At 39.4% G+C, this 20,456-nt stretch overlaps 1 protein-coding gene and 1 long non-coding RNA gene across 2 annotated transcripts in view; one reads left to right on the top strand and one right to left on the bottom strand.

Moving 5' to 3' along the window:
- Positions 1–2,258: 2,258 nt before the first annotated feature.
- On the bottom strand, positions 2,259–13,579 carry LOC118155265 (uncharacterized). The gene is made up of 4 exons (XR_013519563.1): positions 12,979–13,579; positions 7,057–7,295; positions 6,204–6,277; positions 2,259–5,411 (listed from the first exon to the last, which is right to left on the bottom strand). It is a non-coding gene; the product is annotated as an uncharacterized LOC118155265 (long non-coding RNA).
- Positions 13,580–13,722: 143 nt separating this feature from the next.
- ST8SIA6 (ST8 alpha-N-acetyl-neuraminide alpha-2,8-sialyltransferase 6) overlaps positions 13,723–20,456 on the top strand; it is a 149,406-nt gene continuing 142,672 nt past the window's right edge. The window contains exon 1 of the mRNA XM_078329547.1: positions 13,723–14,292. The gene's annotated coding sequence lies outside the window, so the exon portion shown is untranslated. The remainder of the gene's footprint in view (positions 14,293–20,456) is intronic.

Genomic DNA, 20,456 nt, shown 5'->3' with positions numbered 1-20,456 from the left:
AAAGGTTATTTGCTACTGATAAGAATCCCAAAGAGGAGAGAATTAGAATCCAGGTGAGTACTACCTTCTTCCTGCTTTTGATGGCTTTTCCTTGGGAACACATAATCTTTAGATTGAAAAAAAAAAAAAATCAAGGCCAAGTACAAACCACAGGGGGGCACTTTTCCCTCATTAAAATTGAAGATGCAGCATCTTAAAAAAAGAAGTCCAGAAAACACGAGGGGAAGGCTTTGTCTCATGTCACTGGGGATTTTCTGGCTCCACAATTAATTGCCAACATCTGAGCTAATTTCCCCAGGTGTAATTTATCTCCACAAGGGGCCAACCTTTAAATCCTTAGAATGCATGAAATATAGCAGAGAAAGTACAGTTAAAAGAAAAAAAAAATAGTCTTTCAAACTTTAAAATCACCTGATCAAAATAAAATTAAATAACATAATACTGGTACAATGCTATATTTGTTTCTTCAGAGTCCCCAGAAATGCTTTATAGCTCTATGCTTTAAAAATATTTAAACCCTTTTCTCTTAAAAACTTTTCCAAATCCTACAGTCTTACAGTTTTGGAAAGCTCTCATTTATTTCTTCCTAAAGCTTTGATTTTGTTTCTAATTTTGCTCTTGAAATGGATTTCAAAATCACTCAAACAAATGAAAATAACATAATAAAAATTTTTGAATATGGCTGTAACAAAAAGCTCAGCTTAGGAATATAACAGCTCTATAGAATATCATCTTATATAGAGACCTTAAAATGCTAAAATGTGTATTATTTCATTTCTTTTGAATAAAGGTAGTTGGGGCAGATATATTATCTTGAATTCAGAAAAAAGTCAAGTCTTTTAAATGAAAGTTTCAAGGGAAGTGTTGGTATTTGAGGTAGATTTTGAAAAATGGGTAGACTTCAAGTGACGAAAAGGTCATTGAAGGCAGAGGGACCAATTTGAACAAAAGTTCATGTATTAGCCCATTTTCACATTGCAGTAAAGAACTGCCTGAGACGGAGTAATTTATAAAGGAAAGAGGTTTAGTTGACCGTCAGTTTCACATGGCTGGGGAGGCCTCGGGAAGCTTACAATCATGGCAGAAGACGAAGCAGGCATTTCTTTTTCTTTTTTCTTTTTTTTTTTTTTTGAGATGGAGTTTCGCTCTTGTTACCCAGGCTGGAGTGCAATGGCATGATCTCAGCTCACCGCAACCTCCGCCTCCTGGGTTCAAGCAATTCTCCTGCCTCAGCCTCCCAAGTAGCTGGGACTACAGGCGTGCGCCACCATGCCCAGCTAATTTTTTGTATTTTTAGTAGAGACGGGGTTTCACCATGTTGACTAGGATGGTCTTGATCTCTTGACCTTGTGATCCACCTGCCTTGGCCTCCCAAAGTGCTGGGATTATAGGCGTGAGCCACTGCGCCCGGCCAGCAGGCATGTCTTACGTGGTAGCTGGCAAGAGAAAGCATGTGAGAGCTCAGGAAAAACTACCATTTATAAAACCATCAGATCTTGTGAGAATTCACTCACCATCACAAGGACAGTATGGGGGAAACTGTCCTCACTATCCAATCACCTTCCACTAGGGCCCTCCCTTGACATTTGGGGAATTATAATTCAAGATGAAATCTGGGTGTAGACGCAAAGCAAAACTGTATCAGTTGAGAAATGATAAAAGTGAAGACATGTTTGGGAACTGGTGAGTGTTCTTATTTCTTAGGTTCTAAGACTGGTCATAACAAGAAACACCAATATAATACCTAGTAAGTGCTTCGTACTATTCTAAGCTCCTAACAATATATTAACTCACTTAATCTTTACACAACCCTAACAGAAGACTTTTCAAGTGGAGTAACTGACACATAAAAAGTTGACATCTGGGCCGGGCGCGGTGGCTCACGCCTATAATCCCAGCACTTTGGGAGGCCAAGGCAGGTGGATCATGAGGTCAAGAGATTGAGACCATCCTGGTCAACATGGTGAAACTCCGTCTCTACTAAAAATACAAAAAAAATTAGCTGGGCATGGTGGTGCATGCCTGTAATCCCAGCTACTCAGGGGGCTGAGGCAGGAGAATTGCCTGAACCCAGGAGGCGGAGGTTGCGGTGAGCCGAGATCGCGCCATTGCACTCCAGCCTGGGTAACAAGAGCGAAACTCCGACTCAAAAAAAAAAAAAGAAGAAGTTGACATCTGAGCTCACACAGATGTTGAACCCTGGTGTCTGGGTGCTGATAACAAGAGTATAGTGTGTAGTTTGGATATTGACTGTGGAGTTGATGCAGGACAGGTGAGCCTCCAAACTGGGGCTAAGCCCAGGAAGGTTCTCAGCTTCACCCAGGAAAGAATTCAAGGATGAGCCAGTGGAGTCAGACAACAATCTTTTATTGAATGGTGCTGCTCCCTGTGGAGCAGGGCTGACTCATAGGCAGCGCACTACAGTCAGCAACAGTCTGGGCTCTTGGCAACTGTATTTATAACTCACGTGAATCCACTTTCAGTTACATGCAAATTGAGGGGGAGTTACTTTGAACTTCTAGGAAAAGAGGCAGTAACTTCTGGGTTGTTACCATGGAAAAGAGAAGTAACTTCTTGGGTCATTGCCATGGCATTTGTAAACTGTCCTGGCACTGGTGGGAGTGTCTCATGCTAATAATCAATGAAGATAGCTAATGATCACTTTCTTCACTTTCTGCTGGTTCCTGCTGGTTGGTTTCTTTCTTCCTTTCTTTTTCTTTTCTTTTTTTGAGACAGGGTCTCACTCTGTTGATCACGCTATTCTTTTTTTGAGAGAGGGTCTCACTCTGTTGACTAGGCTAGAGTACAGTGGCATGAACATAATTCACTGAAGCCTTGATATCCCAGGCTTAAGCAATCCTCCCATCTCAGTTTCCTAAGTAGCGAGACTACAGGCACAAATCAACATGCTCAGCTAATCTTTGTAGATGCAAGGTCTTGTTATGTTTCCCAGGCTGGTCTTGAACTCCTGGGCTCAAGCTTCCCAAAGTGCAGGTATGATCTCAGCCTGGTTTCTTCACTTCATCCTCTCAAGACTGGGAAATAAGTCCTGCCAGTCTCCTACTCAGTTTCATCTCAATTGCAAGGCAAATTTCCTCTTGGAACAGCAGCATGGCGTGAGACCTACATACAACAACTCTGAAGAAAAATGTTTTGGAAGTGCCATATAGGATTGATCAGGTTAGGAAGTAAGTGAAGTCAAGGGACCAGTGTTGATGCTATAAGAGGGGAAGATGGTGACAGAGAAAATATATAGAAGAGGTGAAAAGAGAGGGGGAGAAACTAAAGATAAATCTAGGAAATGTAGCCTGAGAGGCCTGACAGCGGCTCAATAGTGTCATCATAGAAAATAGGCCGAGAGGAAGGTCTAGTTTGGGCAGGAGAAGCAGATAAACAGGAACTTAATTGAGGTACTGGTGGGAAATCAAGGTGGTGAGACATCCAGGAAGCTTCTAGAAATGGGAATGTTTTCTATTCACTAGAGAGGACAAAGCTGGAGGTCAAATTTAGGAGTCATCCAATTAAAGAACAAGGAATCCAATCCGTGCATGCACAATGTTCTGTGAGAATCATAGCAGAGGGCTAGAACTAAGAACTGGACCACAGAGAAAAGCATTTTAGCCTATACTTTTCAAAGATTTTTGACTTCCTTCCACCCCCTAAATCCAGAGCCATATAACATACTCATGCCACTAACAAATCCTTTAACTGATTATTACGGGACTCAACATCAGTTTAGGCCAAGGTGGTCTAAACAGAGCCTCTGGGAAGGCCACTCTCAGATGTTGAGGCTGAAAATATCTTGCTTCTGTGTTAAGAATGATTCTTGTTCTGCCTTCTTCCACTTGTTGTTTTGGTGTGAGTGGGTGTGGTGGGTCACTTTCTATAACTGTGGATCTTCATCAACAAGCTATTATTCTATGTCATACTTTTTTTAAACAGATGGTATCTCACTATGTATTCCAGGCCAGTTTCGAACTCCTGGCCTCAAGTAATCCTTCCACCTCGGCTTCCCAAAGTGTTGGGATTACAGGCATGAGCTACTGTGTCTGGCTCCAGCTATTGTTGTATACTTTCTGCTTTTTCTGTTCCTGAAAGGATGCTGCAGATGTGGACATCACTGGAGAACTCACCTCCTTTCCCCAGTAAAAATGGAATGTTAGTCTGACTTGCAGAGGGTCTCAGAAGGGGGAAATGTTATGCCTGTGTGTTTATCAGGCTTGTGAATTCCATGGATCTGCCATTTTCAAATTCAAGAAGCCTCCCAAATTAAAAAAAAAAAAAAATTCAAGATACTGTCCAGGCCAAGGGAAAACTTTCCCTTTACCCTCTGAATGTTCACTGGAAATCACTGAAAAGAGGCAGATTAATAGAAGAAAAAGCACATGCAAGAGAGAGAGCCAAGTGAAAAGGGTTTCTCCTCATAAAAGCGTTAGATCTCGTGAAACTTACTTCCACAAGAATAGCATGGGAGAAACCGCCTGCATGATTCAATTATCTCCCACCACGTCTCTCCTACAATATGAGGGAATTATGGGAGCTAAAATTCAAGAAGAGATTTAGGAGGGGACACAGCCAACCATATCAGTCAAACAAGGTAGATCAAATAATTTCCTTATGGCTTGTGGATATTTTGTTTTGTTTTGTTCGAGAAAGGGTTTTATTCTGTCACCCAGGTAGAGTGCAGCGGCATGATCATAGCTCACTGCAGCCTCAAACTCCTGGATCTAAGCAATCCTCTGGCCTCAGCCTCCTGAGTGGCTGGGATTACAAGCCTGCACCACCATATCCACCTAATTTTTAAATTTTTTGTAGAGTCAGGGTCCCAGGCAGATCTTAAACTCCTGGACTCAAGTGATCATCCTACCTTAGCATCCCACAACGCTGGGATTACATTCAAGAGCCACCATATCCAGCCCTTATTGGTGGTGGTTTTTACACAGAAAGGTTGGAGTTGGGGAGTTAGAATGATATTTTTAGGTTTTATAGCTTGTTTGGGGGGAAAAGCATTTCTGGCTTCTATGACCTCCCTTGGGGAAGAGAGATTCTCGTTTCCATGGCTAGCCTTGGGAGAGGATGGGATGAGAGACAGAGGGCAGGAAAAAGTCCGAGAAAAACTTTTGCTTCTGAGACCTTCATTTTGGGCTATTGTTTTCTGAGTCCCAACAATACTATGACATTTATTTATATCTAGGAGACATCAGCATAAAGCGCATATTGCCAACAAACTCCTAATCTGTGTCTTTAATATGTTATGTATCCATTCATTTGGCAAATGTTTTCTACCACCTACTTAAGTAACAGGGTGGTTCTAAGTGCTGGGGATACAGTGTGAACAAGACAGTCAACATTCCTTTCCTCTAAGAGCTTTGACTTCCAAACAGGAAAACGGTGAGTCTCAATGTATTTCCCTAAACGAAAAGAGCAGTTAAAAAGAAAATAAGTAAAATGGTGAATTTAAATTTCTTAAATATAGAGACAAGTAAAAATCAATTTAAAAAGGTTAATTGGTAATTCCTTAAAAAAAAAAGTATGGGCGAACTATCTGTTACTTACATGTGGGGCTCAAAGTAAGTCATATTATTTCAATATCTATATTGAAACATTAAAACTTCCGAATATGTGCTTTATGTAAAAATGAATGGATCAGAAAAAGGCACGAGGAATTTTCCTTCCCTCGGGTGTCTATTAAATGCTGTTTGTTTCTGAGAGGAAGACTCTTCCTTCCCTAGGTTGGTTAATATCCATCTGTTCAGCTCTGCTTAAACCTGATGACCAGCTCTACAAAAAGGTGCATTCTTAAAATGGCAACTCATCTTTAGCCTGTAATTTGAGATTTGGCAATCTTTTGTATTACATTTTTATTATCTAGCTGTCCTTTCTTCTAATTAAATCTCTAAATTGTGTGTGTGTGTGTGTGTGTGTGTGTGTGTGTGTGTGTGTGTGTGGTGACACTGGTCTATTCCTATATCTCTATCCTAGTATATCACTGACAAATGCCTATAATTTATAGTTACTTAACAAAAGACTCCCGAGTACAAAATGGCTTCATTTTAACAGCATTTTCTCTGAAAACATGAGTCCCAGTAATACTACTGATATTATTGTACTTCTTTAAGCTGTTTTCCTGAACAGATTTAAAATAACTAGGACAACATTAGTAATTCTAAGGTGGCATTAAATCAGCAGCAGCAATAACATACCATAGTTCTAAGGAAGAATGGAAAAAGATCTTCTTCCAATTCAGTGGCGACATGAGGTCATATTTGATGGGCACCTATGGAGATAGTAGAGATTGCTGGGTTCACAGCTGCTAATAATTTGCTTTGGGACCTGGAAAAAGCATTATTTCACTTCCCACTGGTTGGCTTTCACAGCTGGAATTGAAAGGGTAATTAGACTGTTGTTTGGATAAGGCATGAAAGAAAATTTTAGCTGTGCTCTTCTTAGTCCGGTAATCTAAACACAAAATATGATGTTGGCTCAAATGATCTGAATAACTCCTTCAAACTTTTGTTCTGTGTGCATGTTGGAGACTGGATTGAACAGACAAAGTGGTCATCAAAGAAAAATTGTCAAAGCAAAACAAATAAAAAATCCTTGTTGGGGAATACAACAGTGAAAATAATTGGCCAGAGAAGTTCCAAGCTAGTAAATTTCTCAGAGAAAGCAAGAAGAGAATGCCAAGTTGTCTCGGCTCTATAATATTAGTTACAATATAAATTTGACTAAATTTATATTTTAATTACATACCTATAAGATGTTAAAGATCACTGAAATGTCTTAATAGAGTTAATGAGGTGATAAGATAGGGTACAAAATGCCAGCTAGGTCAAACATGAAAAGTTCATCATCAAAGTAGGCAAAATATAATTATATTCATTCTCTAGCCTAGATAATCAATTCATTAGAATCAGGTGCCTCTGAACACAGGTGCAAAATAGGAATCATTCAAATATGCAAAATATAATTAAAGGAACATTTTCCAAGGGAAAATTAATTAATCTGGGTAAACATATGGTTATCTCATAACTTAAAAGTGAAATTACCACTTACACTTCGTGTAGAGTCTGGGAGAATAAGAATTCTGGTTTATAACCTCAGTGGTTTGGAACAGTGAGGTGATCAGCATCCTTGGGATGGAGCCATCCTAAGTAATTCAGTGAATGTAAGAGTGTAAGAACATGCTCTCCAGAAGCATGGTGAGTTCGATAAGCAGAGATCTTCTCATCAAAAATTCTTCTGAGGGATGATCAATTCTATGTCCAAATATCAAGAAACGGAAGGGAGAATGTCTAAAGGGAAGAGGTCTGAAATGAGGCATTTTATTCATCAAGGATTTTTTAAATTAACAGAATAATTTGGCTTTAAATAACAATTCCTGTGCTATTCATGTGACTCTAGATCAAAAATGCCTCCAGATCTTAATTTCTCACCTCCTACTCTTATAAGGTACAGAAGAAGAGAGATTTATTTTCCGTGCAATTTCCTAATCACAATAGTACTATTTGTTAATCCTCAAACGGCAACTTTTGACTTTCTATTTGGACATCCAATTTTCCATATTTAGCTACTGGAACAAATAAGTTTCTTGGATCAGTGTTTGATTTTACTAAATCGTACTTTTCTGGGCTCTCAGGCTTGCTTTTTAAAAACTTTGATAGTGATCCAAGAAACCTATTTTATGTGTAAAAAGAAAAGGTGAAATATATTGGGTTTTGAATAATTTACAGTATCTTTATAGGGAAAAAAGGTAGATATTTTATAGTAAATAAAATATGTATTTAGAAGAACAACATAAAAATGTGATGGGTTCCTGGGTGACTGTTCAGAATACCTTTGCACAGAATGTGTTATATATTTAGACCCACAATATATTTTATTATTTTTATTTATTTATTTATGTTTTTCGAGACAGAGTCTCACTTTGTCGCCCAGACTGGATTGGAGTGCGGTGGTGCAATCACAGCTCACTTCAACCTCCGCCTCCCAGACTCAAGCAATTCTCCTGCCTTAGCCTCCCGAGTAGCTGGGATTACAGGCACTGCCACCATGCCCAGCTAATTTTTGTATTTTTAGTAGAGACGGGATTTCATCATGTTGGTCAGGCTGGTCTTGAACTCCTGACCTCAAGCAATCCACCCACCTCAGCCTCCCAAACTGCTGGGATTACAGGTGTTTACTTTGCAACAACTCTGGGAGAGACATATTCTTATGCAATTAATGAAATCATTAGAATCATTAAAACACATACTTAGTACTTAATTCAAAAAGACCAAAGGAATGTACGATGGAACATTAAGTCTCAGGCCACTCCAACGTTTCCTCTCCTGAAGCAACCAAGGCTACTGCTTCGTGTATACACAGCCATACTTGATGAATACACTCCTTTTCCTAAGCAAGGCAAATGGGACCGTATTATACATAGTTCTGCACCTTGCTTTGGGCACTTAAGATCAAGAATGATATTTTTGTCCTGATTTTATAAACAAGGAAATTGAGGCTCAGCGAGGTTAAGTTCACCTTAGCAAACTGAGCGGAACTGAGAGTTCAGGTCTCTCTGGCCCACATCTCAGGTTTATTTTATTTTCTCTTGTTGACACTTGAAAGCACAGGTGTGCCTTTTCATCTATAAATAGCAGTGACTGACACCAAGCCTGGCTGGATTTACAAAGCACCGGAAGTCCGTCTTCTCCTCTTCCTTTGTGAATTCTTCTCCCACCTCCTAGGACTCTCTCCCAGCCCTAAGCTTCCGGTGCCTTCATACAACTCACAATGCCCTCCTTTAGCTGTTTCCTTAGGTCTCTATTGTTATAGTTTTCTCCAGAAATGCCTAATGCACCCCCTTCCAGTTCTCTCTCCTTTACACCTCTCACTCACGATCAGAAATTCTTTTTCTAAATAAAATAGCTTAGTGTTGAGCTATCTGGGGTAAGCACCCCACAAAGGGGAAGGGGGTGGATCAAAGAACTCTGCAGGTGGCAGCATGTGACTGCAGCTAGACAACCACAGCCTTATCCCTCTTACTAGAAAGATGAGCTCATGACTCCAGCTGGGTCCTGTGCAAGGATTTTTCTAACTGCAGCTGGGGTGAAAGCCATCTCTTTGGGACACTATAGGGCTACAGGTATGAAGCTGAATACAGCAGATAGATGAAGAGAGCCCTCTTGCATTAGGAAGAAGGAAGTTCAGATGCAATGTGTTCAAGAAAGGCTTTCTCAGGGAATTTGAAGCTGAGAGCCAAAGGACAAGTAGACATTAGCCAAATGAAGGATGGATAGGTGGGTGGTGGGGGTGGTGGGTAAGACAGATAGGGGAAGTTGTTGGAGAAAACATGGCGTGTGCAAAAGTCCAGAAGCAGTAGAGAATATGTCCTGATAGCTCAACTGCGGGAGAGTGAATGTGGCTAGAGTACAAGACGAGATGAGGAAACTGGAAAGGTGAGAGATGCTTGAATCCCAAAGCAATGCTAAGGATGTGGGGGCGGACAGGAGGCCATTGGAAGTGTAGGTGTGTTTGTAGGGCATGGGGGGAGTGGGCATTTCATGATGTGCCAGGAGTGCTCCTGATTACACGTGATTGACCTGGACAGCAGTGGAATTTAATGGGAGGATATTTATTGGTGAGTTCTGGAAACTTCAGGAGGACTAGAGAACAGGGATTGGGAAATTGACATAAACCCAAGGAGGCCAGGCAGCTAAGTTATGGGACTCCGATCCGGGTGTGGCCATTCAAACACTAACCACCCCAAAATCTGAATATTGAGGAAGTGACACCAAGCTGCAGGGATGCTTGGGAAATTATTCAGCGTGGTGGCAATGGCATCAGAGATTTCTGTGGTGCTGCTGGTGGTGTGTGTCCATGGAGCCGTGCCTGTAGCAGATCCCCCGTGGGATTGTTTCTGTTGCCTTCCCTGGCACTGACTGGCACATCAGAGCACCCTGTTGTAAGACACAGAGCATGAGGATTTTATTTAATCAGGTTTGGTGTGGATTTTGGCTGTGCCATTCACTGGGTATATGACTCTGAGTGGGATGTTTAACTTCTCTGAGTTTCTTCAGCTGCATAAATGAGGGTAAAATGAACCTACTAGGGACTCTGTTCCTCCTCCTGGGTTTTCTAAATCAGGAGTCCCCAGGCCCCAGTACTGGTCTGTGGCTTGTTAGGAACCAGGCCACACAGCAGCAGGTGAGTGGCAGGCCAGTGAGCAAAGATTCATCTGTATTTACAGCTGCTCTCCATCACTTGCATCGCTGCCTGAGCTCTGCCTCCTGTCAGAACAGCAGCAGCATTAGGTTCTCATAGGAGCCCGAAACCTATTGTGAGCTGTGCATGCAAGGAATCTAGGTTGCAGCTCCTTATGAGAATCTAATGCCTGATGATCTTTTACTGTCTCCCATTACCTTGTGGTGGGACCATCAAGTTGCAGGAAAACAAGCTCAGCACCAATTCTACATTATGTCAAGTTATATAATTATCTCATTATATATTACAGTGTAATAATAATATAAATAAAGGATACAACAAATATAATGCCCTTGAATCAGCATGGGAAGATTGCAGAGTAATCTATTAAAATCTCAGTACTATATTTACGTATCACCTTTTCCAAAGAAATGTGTCCAAGTGAAATTTTTAGCGGGAAAAAATATTTTCATGGGAAAACAACTTGCTAGAACTTTTTTAGTCTGTGGCTGACACATTTATCTGCCCTTTCATTCTGCTTTAGTCTGCACTGTTGACTGACGAAAGCATCTCCTTATATTTACTTTTCTATAATTACTGTGATTGTACCCAGCATTTCTAAAGGCCATTGAAGTTTTCAGAGGAAAAGCAGTGGTTAGGCTAGCCACAGAAAAATGTCAGTTGCATATTATAAACACTTTGGCATTTACGTTCATTTCTGTATTTAACAAATTCTTATTTTGCCCCTTCTATGTGTTTTAGGCACTGGAAATGCAGGAATAGGGTGAAATAGACCAAGTCCGTGCCTTCATGGAGCTTCCATTGTAATTGGGAGAAGTCTCTAACAATGTGCAAATAAATACATAATGTATTTATTAGTGACAAGTGCTAGAGAGAACATAAAGCAATGTAGGGAGGTAGGAGATGTTGGGTGTCTAGGGTTGAAAGGCAGTTTAATTTGATTAAGGTAGTATTTGACTGGAATAAAGAAAGAGGGGGTAAGCCATGAACATATCTGGAGCAAGAGTTTTTCTGGCAAAGAGAACAGAACGTCAAGTGCAAAGTCATGGTGGCAAAATCACGTTGACCCTGTGTTTCACAAATGCATCAAACATTCCCTTCCCGAGGATGGAGAGCTGATAGAAGGGATGTAAGAAGAAAATGATCTGAAATTGATGCCTGATTCCCAAATATTCCTAAATATTTATCCTCAATCTTGACATGTCAGATCATGTTCTAGAAAGATGCCTGGGGAAAAAAAGAGGCCTTTAAATGAAAAGAAAAAGTTGAATTACTTGTGTCAATAGAGATGAGAATTTTCTACCAAGTCCAAAACCTACATACATACAGGTGGGGACAAAATTGGTCCTATAAATCAGTAGTGAGGATTATTATTCTACTGAGTTGCCAGTGACTGTAAAATTAGCTATTTGCTAATTTTCTATTCCCTATTTTCAGAGATAAATACAAAATCAATACTAATTTTGAATGTTAAATATAGGAATGGAACAACTAATACTTTTCAGTTATACTGATTCATAAACTATGAATAAAAGTGTTGAGTATTTTACATGGTTTTATTTAGGTTTAATGCTTCGATGATATTAAGAAACTTATTTTTAATATGTTGAGTAGTCAAATGGCATGTCAAAAACCTATACAGGACCATGGATACACTTTACTCAAACAATTATTAAAATCCTGTCTCAGCCAGGTGCTGTGGCTCATGCCTGTAATCCCAGTACTTAGGGAGGCCAAAGTGGGCAGATCACAAGGTCAAGAGATTGAATCCATCCTGGCCAACATGGTGAAACCCCATCTCTACTAAAAATACAAAAATTAGCGGGGCATGGTGGCTCATACCTGTAGTCCCAGCTACTCAGGAGTCTGAGGCAGGAGAATTGTGTGAACCTGGGAGATGGAGGTTGCAGTGAGCTGAGATTGCACCACCACATTTCAGCCTGGATACAGAACAAGACTCCATCTCAAAAAAAGAAAGATCCTGTTTTATTCTTGATTTGAAAGAAATTGTTTTCATTAAGCAATTAATTAAGCATATGACTCCCTTTTGATTTGAGTTGTTAATTTGTTTTATCATTCTATTTGAAGTTGCTGTCATATCCATCTTGTTTTATTAAAGTTTTCTTTCTTTTCTTTCTTTTTTTTTTTTTGAGATGGAATCTCACTATTTTGTTCAGGCTGGTCTTGAATTCCTGGGCTCAAGTAATGAGTAGCTGCCATTACAGGCATGAGCCATTGTACTGAGCCTGTTTTTGTTTGTTTTTAATTTAGGAAAGTTTCCTAAATATGTCCTTTCTAAGATGATAATGGTTTTCCTCCAATACCCAAATAATATGGTAAATAAAATTTGTTTTCTCATGTTGAACCATCCTTGCACCATAAGAATAAATAGGAATGGTTCTTGTATTGTGATTTTGGGTATTTATGGTATATAAAGTTTGTTCATTCATTTGAATTGCTGAATAAACAAGCCACAAAATATTATTGTTCTACTAAGGGACAATTACATAATTTCTATTTCCTTTCTTGGTATAAAATTCTAGGTTGGAAGTAATTTTGCCTTATAATTTTGAAGGTGTTTTCTAGCTTCCAGTATTCCTACCAAGAATGTAATAGTTCTTCACTTACCTAGTGTTTATTACATGCTGGATGCTGTCCTAACCTCTTTATATAAATAACTCTTTAATCTTCACAATAGCATTATGAAGTATAGTTAATATTATTATCTCCATTTTTAAATATAAAGAAATTGAGGCAGAAAAAATTAAATACCTTGCAGGTTAAACACTTGCACGTAAGTGGAATGACCGAGGTATGAACCCAGGTAGTCTACTTCAAGAGTTCTTTTTCAGTTGGTAGATTTCACCACCTCTTATGACAGCTTAATTCCTGAGCTCTTGTATGCGACCTGTTATCTGGCTTTAATGCTTACGTTTTCATACTAGTGCTGGTGTAAACCTTGGCTTCCCAGAAAATCTCTTCTTCCTGGAGCTTTTTTTGATGGTATCATGGTCATATTTCTGCAGGAACTGATCTGGTCCTCACTCATGTGCAATGTGAAAGTGTCAGGGAATGTACAGCTCAGGGGACAACCCCTGACAGATGGGAAACAGCGATGGATAAAGGCTCCTTTTCTCTGCCCTTCGGGTGAATGATTCTGAGATTCCAACTCCAGTGGGTGTGCCTAGAGGAGTTGGGCTCCAGTTTCCCATAGAGTGAAACAATTGAGTCATTTCGCCATTCCTCATTCCTACTGCTGGAGAACACTTCTCAAATGAGCTTCCTGCTTGCAAGCCTTTGCCTGAAGCTTTGCTTTGTGATTTGGATGTGATGAACAGGTCAAGCATTGGTATCAGAAGTGGCCCTGGAAAGCAAAACCTTAGGAGGGGGCTCTGAAATGGAATCTGAGCAGTTACATAGCAACAAGGATCCCATTGTTGGTGGTGGGTAGAGTGGCAAGAACGCTTGACATCACAATGAGAGTCTCACTGACAAGAATTCAGGAGAGGTGCAGGTAGAGATGAAGCATCCAGTTGAGACACAAGCAAGGCCTTTCAATAGTGGGAGGGCAATGGTAATGAAATGAATGATGAACCGCCTGGTTTTGGTCAATGCTTTAGAAGCTTTAAATTAAGAAAATGTCAGCCTTAGGTTAGCTAAATATCAACTCAACGCTGGCTTTGAAAGCTGGAAGACCTCTATGGCAGCATGTAAAGAGGGAATCATCACTTGTAGCTGCAGATCATTTTGGCCCAGGATTTAATCTTATGGTGGCGGTGCTACAAAACGGACTGAATCTACAGCCTTGACAGGTCACCTATGCAAATGCCAAGGTTATGACAGGAAAGGAATGGGACTTTGAGAGCTGTCATGGTGACATTTGGGTGGATTAACCTGAGCATCTTTAACCTCCAGGCTCCCCTAACTCTCTGGGCTGTCAGAAGCAGCCCTTTCCTTTCAATTAGAGCAGCTTCATCTTACCTGGATATACCTCAAAGACCTCAATGGAGGCAGATACTTCTTTTTATGATGTCCTCGTCAAGAGCTGCTTCCACCTCTCTCGTTGCCTCCAGACCAATAACTAGGGTAAGTCACAGCACGGCTTAAGAAAGAATATGCAGGCAGTCTGGACTCCAAGGGGAAAGCGCATACAGATCAAAAGTATTGGTCGGGCGCCGTGGCTCACACCTGTAATCCCAGCAATTTGGGAGGTCAAGGTAGATCGCTCGAGGCCAGGAATTCGAGACCAGCCTGGCCAACATGGTGAAACCCTGTATTTACTAAAGCTACAAAAATGAGCCTGGCATGGTGGCAGCCACCTCTCATTTCAGCTACTCAGGAGGCTGAGGCAGAAGAATCACTTGAACCCAGGAGGCGGAGGGTGCAGCGAGCCGAGAACTCCAGCCTGGGTGACAGAGCGAAACTGTCTCAAAACAAACAAAAAGCATTGCAGCAGTTACTAGCAGAAACTGAGGGACACATTTGGGCATGTATCTTGAAGGTCTCAGGATAGACAAGATAGAAAATAAGACTGAAAAAGGGAGAATTTGTGAATATAGCAACATTCTCTTGTGAATCAGTCTAATGTGGGGACACAGTTCCACTGCAGGATGCCTGTCATTCATTCTTGTGCAACCTGAAAATTCAGTGTGCAATGGGAACTGAGGGAGTAATGCTAACCTGCTCTCAGGCAAAGAACAGAGGCACTTTCTGTGAAGTTCATCACAGACTCCTTGGCATGATTTAGTCTCTTACTCTCAGGGATGTCCAACCTGATTATGTGCTTTTACACTGGCTTTCTCTCCTCTGCTTTCCTTTCTATATTTTCTCATTCCTCCTACCAGGGATTTATTCATTCATTTATTTTTTTGAGATGGAGTTTCGCTCTTGTTGTCCAGGCTGGAGTGCAATGGCATAATCTCGACTCATCGCAACCTCCACCTCCCGGTTCAAGCAATTCTCCGGCCTCAGCCTCTCGAGTAGCTGGGATTACAGGCATGCACCACCACGCCTGACTAAGTTCTTTTATATTTTTAGTAGAGATGGGGTTTCTCCATGTTGGTAGGCTAGTCTTGAACTCCTGACCTCGTGATTCGTCCGCCTTGGCCTCCCAAAGTGCTGGGATTAAAGGCGTGAGCCACCACACCCAGCCAGAGATTTATTTTTAAATAAACTACCTGACTGGGCACTATGGCTCATGCCTATAATCCCAGCACTTTGGGAGGCCCATACAGGAGGGTCACATGAGCCTAGGAGTTCGAGATCAGCTTGGGCAATATAGCGAGACTCCATCTTTCAATATAAAAAATACATTTTTTAAATTACATGGCATGCACCTGTAGTCGCAGCTACTTGGGCTCTAGTAATCCTCCTGCCTCAGACTCCCAAAGTGCTGGGATTACAGACATGAGCCACTGTGCCTGGTGAATTGGTATTCTCTTTATCATTTGCTTAGAAGTCTGAGTTTTCTATCTCCTCCACCTTCTTTGAAAGATTTTTGTACTTTCTTGGGGAGGAGGGGGGTAAAACAATTATGACTTTTTCTGACTAGCAGGATTTTTAATGATTTAATTGTATTTTTGCACGCTGAAAGATGAAGAAAGCAACATGCTTTTACTACCTTCTTATTTTATCCTTTCTACTATTTGCCATAAATTGAAATTTCCCTTTCAAGATTTATTACATCAACATAATATTTCATATTTACCTATTTTTAAACAAAGTATAATACTTGTATTGTGGAATTCTAATATTTAAACTTAATTCTATTTTTAAGTGGTTTATTTTCTCATCTGAATTATTTATGAAGAAGACTTCTTTGTAAAGTCCTTTTTTGATTCATGTTTTGAGGCTGAGTTATAGCTCAAGTTGATTTTTCTTTTTTAGGATACACACGTAAGCGTTATGTATTCTGAGTGCTTAAATATTTGAAAGTATTTGAAAATCTCATAGTTAAAAACATTTGCTTTTACCTATGAAAATTCTTGGCTGGGCATGGAATTTGTGAGCCACACCTTTTTTGTTTAAAAACTCTGTAAATATGATTTTGTTGCTGTTTAGTTTAAGGTTGCTCAGTTGAAGTTGGAAGCAAGATTAATCTTTACCGTTTTCTTCTTTCTAGATGTTTTTAGGATTCTTTCTTTGTCTTTGAATAATATCTGCAACAAATAAGTCATGAAGTGAGTCATTCTCTATTAAATTTATTTGTAACCCCATGAGTTCACATAGTGAGTTCAGACAAGAAGAAGAAGAGATGTTGCAGATTCACATGTTCCTTTGTTCAGGAAAGTTTTCTTCTATTATGTTCTAAGTGTTTTTAATGTTTTATTGTAATGCTTTTACAAAAGAACATCTAATACCTATTAAAATAATAGTTGTATGTTTAATATCTGTTTTTGGGCTGGGCATGATGGCTCACACCTGTAATCTCAGCATTTTGGGAGGCTGAGGCAGGTGGATCACCTGAGGTCAGGAGTTTGATACAGGCTGGCCAACATGGCAAAACACTGTACCTACTAAAAATATGAAACATTACCTGGGCATGATGGCACACACCTGTAGTTTCAGCTACTCGGGAGGCTGAGGCAGGAGAATGGCTTGAACCGGGGAGGCAGAGATTGCAGTGAGCCGAGATCATGCCACTGCGCTCCAGCCTGGACAACAAGAGTGAAAGTCAGTCTCTGTCTTTTTTGGTTAGTGCAGTTTCCCTGTCCTTTTCCTGTGTGCGTTTTCTTGTTTGTTTGTTTGTTTGGTTGGTTGGTTTTTGCAATTGTCACCAGTCCAATCTGACACTGATTCAGATTTTTGCCATATAAGTTCTGCAGATATTCTACGTTCTGCAACATTTTTCTGTTTATTTTTTATTTATTTATTTATTTATTGTGTGTGTGTGTGTGTGTGTGTGTGTGTGTGTGTGTGTGTGTTAATGATGATAGGAAAGTCCAAAGAAAGAACTGAAAGAGTTTGACCATGTAACAAAACCTGAAAGGGTTTTTCTTTCTCTGGACTTTCCTATCATAGTGTTTACATTATAATTTCCTAGGGAGTATGAAGTGGTCGTTGCTCAAATTTTCTGCCATTTCTTGGAGTATGTCTTGTTTCAACACATATTCTTCATTTTCCTTGTTACTGGTTACATTTCTTTCCTTTTATCATATATTTTGCAGAACCTTTGCATAAGTTCCTTTCCTGTCTGGTCGTCTTTGAAATAAGTCATGTCTGCTCCTTTCTGCTACTCGCTGGGAATATTGTGAATGGAAATTCTCTGGCAGTCCTCTTCTCTTGGTGCTCTTGTTGAAACTTAGTTTTGCATTACAGATCGGCTGTTGAATTTTTTTTTAAGTTTTCTGTTTATAGTTTAGATTATATGGAAGGAAGAGGTGGGGAAGAGAAGCTGGAGGAACAAATTTGACAGAGTTTGACATATTATCTCTGAGACAGGATCTTTCTCTGTCACCCAGGCATGACCTTGGCTCACTGCAACCTCCGTCCCCGAGCTCAAGTGATCTTCCCACTTCTGGCTGCCAAGTAGCTGGGACTACAGGCATGAGCCACTATGCCTGACTAATTGAAAAAAAAAAAGGCTTTTTGTAGAGATGGGTTCTTGCTATGTTGCATAGGCTTGTCTTGAACTCCTGGACTCAAGCAATTCTCCTGCCTCAGCCTCCCAAAGTTCTGAAATAACAGGCATGAGCCACTGCACCCAGCCAACTTTTCTACTTGTTTCCCACAAATATAAGGTCATAAATAGAGGAGACATGTCTTGAAATTGGCATTCTTGTCCTATTAATTCACCTTCAGCAGGGAGTTTGTGAGATGGGGTTGCTGCCATTTTATAGTCTTGAGATATTAATAAATAGTGCGCATTTCCCCTTTTGGTCCTTTGTGGTATTTTAAGTGCATTTCAAAGAGTATTTTTGGAAATTTGAATGTTTATACATTAAAAATCTATTTCATAAAGTAAATAATAATTCTTACATTTTTTTCCCCATAATTTTAGTTATACTCTTTAAGTTAAAACGACTTTATGTATAGAATTACTTTTTTTTTTCTTGAGACAGGGCCTCACTTCATCACCCAGGCTGGACTGCAGTGGCACCTTTTCAGCTCACTGCAACCTCCACCTCCTGGGCTCAAGTGATTTTCCCACCTCGGCCTCAGAGTAGCTGGGACCACAGGTTTGCACCACCATGCCCTGCTATTTTTCTTTTTTGTATGTTTTGTAGAGAAGGGGATTTGCTATGTTGCCCAGATTGGTCTTGAACTCCTGGGCTCAAGCAGTCCACCCACTTCAGCCTCCCAAAGTGCTGGAATTACAGGTGTGAGCCACAGTGCCTGGCCCCCATTCCTTAATATTCAACTAACAGTGGGCAAAAATCTGTAATAAGACATATTTGGAGAGATTCTGAGGGCATTGATTTCTTCAAGTCATTTCTGCTTTTATTTATGTCCTATGATTTATTGAAAATACACAGTCTTGGTTATCACATTCTTATAAACGTCCTCCCCAAGGTGTAGTTTAATGTTACAAATGACTTATTGTCCTGTAGTCCTTACAAATCTTTAATGTTACCCAAACCAATCAAGCAGTCTGAAACACCAGAAATCATCCTTTCTAAACAGAGGTAAACATGTCATCTGAATGAAAGGAAAGATTCTTTGGTGCATCAATTTTTTTGTGTTTCTCATGGCATTCCTTTTTTCCTTATATTGAAGATGTTGATATATACCAGTGAGATATATTTATATCTATTATGTATATAGTGTGCATATACATAGCATGCATGTATGTGCACTATATATACACATATTTGTTTATATAGTGTATACACATATACATATAATCTATGTAGAGATATAGATATAGCATATCTATATACACTCATTCACTGGTATATATCAGTGAGAATTTTCAATATAAGGAAAAAAATGATGTAGATACATATATATACTAGCTATGTAGTATATACATAAAAAAATGTAGCTATATTACATATACATAGTATACATATATACTGTATATGTATATATACATACTATGCAAACAGATATATGTATATATAGTTTCTATACATTTGTATTACATACATAATATATAGTTATGTATATATACAATATAATATATATTATACATAATATATACATTATATTATATAACAATTTTGCAGATGCATATTACATGCAATGTATATACATAGTGTATATTATATACATGATATATAACCTTTTATACACACTATATACATAGTATAATGTATGTATACACACTATATATACATAGTATATATACATTATACACATAGTATATACTATCTGTATATACTATATTATGTAATATTTATATGTATAGTATATATTATATGTATAGTACATACCAAGTATATATATATAATATGTAATGTATAGTGTGTATATATAATTATATATGATATATATACATAATATGCACATAATGTGTGTGTATATATATTATGTATATATCAAGTGAATCACTCGATACTTGTGATTAATCTTTCTGAATCCCCAAATCCACACCTATGGAAATCTTACACATTTCTAACTTTCCCCTGACTCACCTTTTTTGTGGAATGTCACTTGTCAGCCAAATATAAAAACCTTACATTCCATATCAGAAACCAACTTTCAAGAAGATTTCCATAGGCCTGGACACTTTTTATGTATTGAAACTGCCCAGTCATTTTTTAAAAATTATTTTGCGAAGGTAAGGACATTCATGATGGTGAACAGAGAATAACAAAGACCAAATGAGAGGCCCGTGTGGAGTGGACTGGGTGAGTGATGGAGGCTTGCCACTTGTCACAAGCTTGGGAGCAGCGTCTGGATGTCAACCTGAGTTTATGTTTCGGTACCTGGCCTCAGCTGTATTTCAAATTGCTGCATGGCATATATCTTTAGGGTTGCAAGTCAAACCTGCAAATGTTAAATTACCAAATGTACACTTTTCCAGCAGTGGTTCTATGGCTAATAATACTAAGGAATCATGTTCTTGTCAGGTTTCTTTATCTCTCAAGGATAAGCAAGTAATTCATATCTTACCCACCCAAGTCTTAAATTAGAAAGCTGTGGTAAAGTTCCCTACTGTCAAATTTTAACACTGGGCTCAGAATTCCCATTGCAAATTTACACTTGGTTTTCCAATTAAAATGGGCTTTTGCGAGTCCCCTGCTGATAGCCATTGGCTTGATAAAAAGTAACTTCATTTGCAGCAAGGGTGTTTAGGGAACCCAGTG

The sequence above is a fragment of the Callithrix jacchus genome, chromosome 7, assembly GCF_049354715.1.
Source record: "Callithrix jacchus isolate 240 chromosome 7, calJac240_pri, whole genome shotgun sequence".
NCBI lineage: Eukaryota > Metazoa > Chordata > Mammalia > Primates > Cebidae > Callithrix > Callithrix jacchus.
This window is presented reverse-complemented; position numbering and strand designations above follow the sequence as displayed.